This window comes from Benincasa hispida, chromosome 11, assembly GCF_027475165.1.
Source record: "Benincasa hispida cultivar pf3 chromosome 11, pf3_genome.v1.1, whole genome shotgun sequence".
NCBI lineage: Eukaryota > Viridiplantae > Streptophyta > Magnoliopsida > Cucurbitales > Cucurbitaceae > Benincasa > Benincasa hispida.
In genome coordinates this window covers 78481182-78489572 of record NC_143488.1, presented here as the reverse complement: position 1 = coordinate 78489572, position 8391 = coordinate 78481182, and positions in this window count along the sequence as shown.

The following is an 8391-nucleotide window of genomic DNA, read 5'->3' as shown; positions in this document are numbered from 1 at the left end:
TCCTTTCTTGTGTTCTTTAATTGTCGATTTCGTAACACTAACTATTTAGATTATACTTTTACGGTTCATTTGGTAGCTATAAAAATCTTATCTATGAATGGTATTAGAAAACAAACTTCGATATTATATATTTGCTTGAAATCTTATGACAAGACTTATAAAAACAAATCGACCTTAAGAATTGGCTTTTACGAGCATAAACCAAATACTCACAATCGTTCTAATCTATTCACAACATAATAGCAGTAGCAAGAACTCAAACCTCATTCAAGAAGCAAAAAAACGAAAGCACTAAAAAAAAAAGGTAAAATTGTTTACAAACAAATTTTGAGAGGCTCCTGAGAAGAAAAAAGATCTACTACTTTTTATTTCTACTCAATTCTTAAAGGATTGATGTAACTTTTTTAGTTTTCGTGTTTATTGATTGAAGGACTTTTAAATATTGCATATCAATCACTTCATGTGTCTTGTGCTCATGTTTCTAGTCTTTTAGTACAAATTTAAATGATTGTTTGATTTGTCTTAGTTCATAAGAGTAAAATTTAAGTTAGAATACGGGATGAATGACGGTTAGTAAAATTTGTACGGATGGCGTCCACTCGAAATTTGACCTTCTGCTTATATCAACTGCTTGTAAAAGTACTATTTTAACTCCAAAACGCATGTGAGGCCAGATGCAACCCAAATTTTGCGCTCTTTTCTCTCGTTCCTCTCGTTCCTTCATGTCGTTCCCCACTTCACGTTCCTCTCGCTCCTTCATCTCGTTTCCTAATTCACGCTGCTCTCCATCATTTTTTTCCTTGATTTTTCCCTTCATTTGAATTCTTCCTCTCGTTTTTTCCTCAAGAGCTTCTTCCTCGTCAATTTTGTAATCTTTTCCTTTGAGTTTTTCCTTCTTTTGAATTCTTACTCTCGCTTCTTCCTCTCATTTCTACCACTCCCGCTTCTTCCTCTCGTTCTGATTCACGGTCAACTGAAGAAAAGAATGTGGGAAGGAAATCTTGTCAAAAAAATGAAAAAAAGAAAAAAAGAAAAAAGAGGGCGACATAAACATAAATCGTCAAAAAAGAAAAGAAGGAAAATCACTAAAAAAAACAAAGGCATCGTAAATAGAAGAAATCACTGGAAAAGAAAAAGGAAAAAAAGAAGAAGAAATGCAAAAAAACGAAAAAAAAATCTACAAAAGAGAGAAAGAAGAATGATAAAAGTGATAAATTCAAATGGTGATTTTTTTATTAATAAATTGAAAAGTGAGGTCAAATTTCGAGATGATCCCTAAATAGAGACCAAGGTACCCATTTCACAAAAAACTTACATGAGAATGAGGATTTTCCAGTAGAAGTTGTTAAAAGAAAAGAAAAGAAAAAAAAAAAACAAAAAAAAACCGTTAGGCTAATGTTTTCCTTGTATTTTAAAAACTAGATAGAAATGTTGGTTTTATAATATTAGTCAAGAAAATTTATTTGAGTTCGAGAAAGTCAGTTGATAAAATTCACCTTCCTTACAATTGTATGCCTGACCAATTTTGGGTTCTAAGATTATCTAAACATGAATCTAATTATCAATGAAATCTATTTCCTAAGATGCCCCCTTTGATTGTTCCACTTATCTTTAGTTTAGATTTAATTTCGATTTCAATAATTAGTATATTTCAATGTGTTATCTAGATAAAATTAAGTGTTAGTTTCTACGGTATTCAATTGAATTAGAAACTCAATCATGAGAACAATACTCGACACTCATCACTATATTAAAACTTAATCTGGACACTTACGTTAGAGATTTTTCACCTTAGTTGTATGAACAAAGTTTGCGTTAGAGATTTTTTTGTCCTCTTTTGTGTTAGTATTAGGGATTTGATTTGTTAGATGATAAAATTAAATTTACCTTCACCCAAAAACTTAAACTAATAGATGAAGGCTGGAAATATAAAGAAGAGTCAAACAAGTATAAATGATTATTAATTGGGAAAGAAACAACAATACTAGGGTGGGAGGAGACCAACCAGCTCTAGTTCCAACTTAAATGACCAAGTGACCAAAAAACTTAAACGGATGGGTGAAGGTAGATTTAATTATATATCATCTAACAATTGGGGAAAAAAAGTTAAAACTCAGTCTACTATACAATTGAGTAAATGTGTCCACGTTGTCTAAGAAAATGGTTTTTTATAATATGTAAAGTAGAGGATCAAACCTTTAACTAGTGTATATTGAATTAGACTCGTTTTGACAAGGTAAAAAAATGGTTGGTCTTTATAGCATGAGATTTCAAATCTTCTAACATTTTAATTATTCTATTTTTTTATTTATTAGAAAAGTATATTTGAAACAAGAAAAAAAGAACCATTAAACACTCCATTAGGTTATTTATGACTGTCACATGATGGGGGAAACAACAGCACGCGGAATTGTGTGCGACTGAATTTGAGGTCCGGGTCTTTTAAAAGCCACTTTAAATTTGATGGCCGTGACACCCAATTGTTAGTACTGATATGATCTATCTTAAATTATGGACACTGGACTTTCTAGATTATCTATTTTAATATCATCTTAAATGGATGGAGATAAATTTAATATTATATTATCCAACAATATCACTAACAGATTTTTCCGAATATAGTAAGATTCGAGAGTTGCGGGAGTTAACTAGGAAGCTTAATGTTGATGCGTCCTGGAACAACGAAAAGAAAGTAGGTGGGCTAAGTTGGGTGGTTCATCATGACTCTGAGGACTCTCCTATTTGCACTAGTCAAAACAAGTTCTTTGATCATGAGTGGTCATTTAAGGCTTTGTAAGGTAAGGGTAAATAGTTTGGATTAAATCCTTGCTCTTAGAGGCGAGGGGCACCATGTCACCCTTTGTGGGTGGAGTCAGATTTGGTGGATATAAGTCGTGCTCTCAATGAGCCATTCATCGACATGTCTGAAACTAAAAATGTGGTTGAAGCTTTTTGAAAATCGTTCATAGTTTGAGTGTTGTTAATTTTGTCGTCTATTGTAAGTGTACATGTAATGTTGTCATCCACTCTCTAATTTGGGATACATCCATTCGTTTTGATTATAGGTCTCCTACCTCTGAAGATGTTAAAGAGGCCCGTTGAGACTTTATTTACCCATGATCAATTAACAAAGAGTTTGTTGGTAGTCAGTTTTGGTTAATAAAGTTATTTTTTTTAAAAGAAAAAAAAAACCCTTAGATTTTAGAGGGATTTTCAACAATAGAAAAATAAAGGAAACTATTTATACAAAATCGTAAAATTTTAATTTTTTTCTTATAGAGACTGAGTCTATTAGTAATAGAAACTGATAGAAGACTATCACTAATAAACGTCGAGTTTATATTTTTTTACTATTTTTATAAATAGTTTCAGATTTTTTCTATGTGGGAAAATTTCTCTAAATTTTATGAGTATTAGTTTTTATTCTGTTATATATATATATATATATATATATATTTGCTTCTTCTGCTTCTAATTCTGAATTCAAGTTGCATTCTGGTAGCCATTATTATTGGTGCGGATGATTATTTATTTATTTATTATTTCTTTTTTTAGAAAATTCGGTGCTGATGATTATTAAGCAAACATGATTTTCCTCCAAAATGAATAAATAAATGCGTAAAAATAGCAATTAAATCATAAAGACTATTAATAAATACCCCACATAATGTGGTAACTATGATTGAGGTGTTTCATCTTCCTTTTTGATTCATTAAAAAAAAAAAAGAAAAAAGAAAAAATCCTTTTCATTTTAAATCTTTGAAAAACTATGATTCGGTTTGATAACCATTTAGTTTTTAGTTTTTCTTAAAAAAAAAATAATCTATATACATTATTTCTATTTTCAATTTTTTTTCTTTTGTTATCTATTTTTTTTATTAATGATTTAAAAAACAAGTCAAATTTTGAAAACTAAAAAAGCGTCCGTTTGTTAATCATTTGGTTTTTTTTGTTTTTGTTTTTGATAATTAAGCTTATATCATCCATATTTCTTACCAGGACTTACATATTTCTTGAGTACAACGGTAGAATTCTTAACCAAATTCTAAAAACAAAAACAATATTTTGAAAGCTACTTTTTTTAGTTCTCAAAATTTTACTAGGTTTTTTAAACTATTAGTGAAAAGTAGATAACAAACGAAAAAATTTGGTGGTGGAAGTAGTGTCCATAGGCTTAATTTTAAAAAACAAAATGGTTACCAAACGGGACCTTAAAAAAATTGTTTTTGTTTTTAGAATTTGGTTGAATTCAACTATTGTACTTTAGAAAAAAATGCAAATCATGATAAGAAATAAAGAACAAATAATTTTCTTGGAACCAACTACCCTCAGACGGTGAAACTTGACAATAGTGAATAGTCACAAATGACAGTTGTCAGAAATGTGGAACCTACAAAACAGAAACTCATTACAGGCTGAGTCGCGGTTCTCGCTCTCTTTAAGACGTTTTGTGGCTCTTTCTAAGTATGCAAGCAGTTCAATTGAAATGTCACGTCGTCCCTAGGATAAAACAGCCAAAATAGATAATACTGTCTCGATCGGAGTAGCACCGTGACCGATCAAAAATTCACACCCTTCAGACTGACTTGCTCGGAAAACTTGAACGGAAGAAGTAAAAAAAAAAAGAGCGAGAGAGAAATGGTGATAGGAAATCATGTTGTGTCTCACTACCAAAAAGACTTGCGCCTTTTATAGACCTCTAAAGCTAACAGAAGATGATACAGAGAATGCTCGGCAGAAAATGTGCGATTCTGCAAAATGCGTGGAGCCACTGATCGTGCATATGCGTGAAGAGGACTACTTGACCGGCTCGCAAGCGACACATGTTGATTTGGTTTTGGTCAAAAAGGAAAAAAAATATTAAAGTAAAATAAAATTTAAAATATTTTTTTAAAAATAATCACATACATTGACTTATGTCCTTACCCCTCTAAAATATGGATACCCCTTGGTAGTTCACTTCTCAACTTAAGCAAGGTGAGATTCTCAAAATCAATTCTTCCTTTTTAAAAACCCAAATTTTCACCAATAAATTTTAATTTTCAAAAATAAAAAACAAAAAATGAAATGGTTACTAAACGGGTCTACATTTTAAATTCTGAGTTTTAAAAAATAGGTGTGTCCATGGATTTTTAAAATATATTCTTTTAGTTTTCAAATTTTGAAAAAAATGAGTTTAAAAATAATTATAGAGAGAAGAGATTATTTTCATAAAAACATTATTTTTCTAATTTAAAAATAATAGAAAAATTATTACATGGACCTTTTAATGAAACTTTTTTTTTTAAATTCAAAGACCATATCAAATACACACATTCTTATAAGTTCAAAATTAAAAAGATACATCAAACAAAAGATCTTTTTTTCTAAAGAAATTGACTAGAAATTATTATATGTCCAAGGTCCAATATGAAATAATTTCAGGGACTTTTTTGAAAAGTTAAAGATCAAACATATATATTCTTCCTAATTTGGAGACTAAAATGATAATTTTTCGAATTTTTTTCTCTTACCAATCTCACATATAGATTGCATACTATTTTTGTTGATGAGGTTTATAGAGATGCATTACTTTTGTAACTAGAGTCGTTGACATTATTGTGATGTTATTGTAATTTTTTGGGTTTCATTATGTTGGTAAACGGTAAATTTGCAGTTTCTTTCATTATTGAAATCATTGTGGTGTGGATTCATAAAATTTGCTAGCTATGTCATTGTATTCAAAAGTTTGCTAGATTGGTTTATGTTAGTTTGATATCGAATTTCGTAGTTAGTTACAAATCTATTATCGGTTGATGGAGTAAGTTGATTTTCCATCTTAATTATGAAAATTTTCTCTAAATTTCATGAAGATTGAAGTATGGATTCTCTATCGAGAGTTTAAGAAAAACAGGTTTTTTTGTAAGAAATTATTCTCTTATTCTCTGTTTAATAATTTTTTTATTTCAATTAAATCCATACATAAGAGTTCAAAATTGTCAAGTATTTTAAAATATCCATACTAACTTTTTTTTTTTTTTTTGACCATTTGTAGGGTGAGGGGATCTAACTTCTAACAAGATAGTACATACTTGATGCCTAATGAGTTATGTCCTTTTTGACACTATTTATTAAGTATCTCATATCCATTAAACAAATAAACCATAAATTTAAATATTATTATCATGTGATAAATTCTTCTTATTTATTTTTTGAAATATTTTAATTATTTCTTGATGTAAGTGAGAGAGTGAATGCATAAAAATGAATGCATCTTGGGATGCAGTTGAGTATTACCCATTTAAAAAAAAAAAAAAAAAGAAGAAAAAGATAACATGGGAATTAACTGGGCCAAGAATAGGGATGGAGACAGATTATTTCCAATGGAATTTTTTTCCCTTCTCTCTCCTCATTACAATAAAAAAATTTCCATCCCATTCGAGGCATATCTCGTGAAAGAAAATAATTATTAAGTATAAACAAAGTCCCAAATTGGTTTGGGAAGAGAATAATCATGGGTATATAAGTTGTGACAAATACAATGATCTCTATTGATATAGATATGAGACATTTTAGAGTCGTTCCAAAAATAAAACCATAGCCATAAAGTGACCCACCACCTGACCCGATCCACTTTCATCAGAGGTTGGGTCGATTTCAAAGAAAAATCAGCTTGATCTGACCCACTTATACTCTTAATTGAAGCAAACTCATGAAAGTTTTATCACATGATATCATACCATTTATGTAGAGGTCCCGATGTCTCACAAGATTTAATGAACATGTACATAAAAGGTCAATTATATGACAAAGATAGGAAGCTTTGATGAGCAGCATCTAGAGCCTTGCCAATCAACATAAGGAAAATTCCCAAAAAAAAAAAAAAAAAGGAAAAAATGGGTCTGAGTTTCTTGCCTGTGTTGTTGCCCATATCCATTTTAGGAGCCATTGATGCTGTTGATGATCAATATTATTATAGTAGATATGCTCTTTCCATGGTTTTGGCACCACTGCTTATTAGGTCAGTTTTATCATGCATTGTTATTTTCATCTTTCACTACAAGAAATCGCACTTCTCCCGATGCAACAAATCGTCAGAAAATGGTGAAAAATACGTCGGGAGATCTTCTCCCGAAGAAAGATGGATCGTCGAGAATTTGATCGGAAAAAATTTGTCGGGAAAGATTCTCTCCCGACGAAAGATGGATCTTCTGGGTCTTGAAAAAATTTAATTTTTTTTTGTTGAAATTTGAAGGTGGAAGGGACAGCTAAGGAAGATGGAAGGACTCCTAGCATTTGGGATATACCTTTGGTTCAATCTGGTATATATGCTCTCTATAATCTATACCCACTTAAATCCTCATATAATTTTACTCTTCAAATTATGTTTGTGCCTTTTTTAAGTTTTTCTATGTAAATTATGGGTTTTGATAACATTTTCAATCATAGAACAACAAAATATAAAAAAATGATTTTTTTTCTAAGAAGAAAATTTTACGACGTGACAACCTACTGATTGAATATTTAGTGGACTGAACCAAAAATAGGTGTCTCTCGAGGTGTAGTACTATGTTTTTTTTTTTTTTTATGATAATGAATTTTAAGGTTTATTTCGCATTTTGGTTGTTCTTTGTAATTTGTACTTTTGTTCGATCTTTGTAATTTCTATTTTTGTTACTTAACTCAAAAAAGAAAAAAGAAACTATTTTAATACTTCTCTTGTTTTTGTTTGTAGCATTTGAATAAGAGATCGTTGCAAGTATAGCAATCAGGTTTAAAGTATTTACAAATATAGTACAAAATTTGCTGAAAAAATACAATTTAGATTTGTCTCTTGGACATCAATGATAGATTAATATCACTGTAGGAATCTATTAGCGATAGAGTCTATCCCTAATAGTACTCTATTCGCAATAAAGTTTATAATTGATATATTTTGCTATATTTGAAAGGCTTTGAAAATGTTACTATACTCTTAATTATTAGTCCTAAAAGTACTACCAACACTGCAATTACCCTTTGAATGACATGAGAACAACTAAAAGACACCGACGTAGGTTGCAATTAATTTCCTTTGCCGATCAAAGTTGAGAATTCCTTGCATGAACAGAATTCAATTGACCAATGTATTACTTATGTTTCTAGAGATATATTCATTTTTACACGAGATTTATTTGACCAATGATCCAAATTTTGGATTTGTAACAATGTTTTCCCATATTTCTTAAAAATAATGAAGTAAAAATCTCTGTCATTGTTATAGTGTACTAAGAGCATGTTAATTATTCATATTGTCCTTGTACATGATATATGAAGGTTCAGCATAGCAAGCGTGAGTGAGAGATTGAATAGGAGAGTAAATGAATGGTAGATGTATAACCCTAAACATGTGAGAGCACTATTGTATCAAAT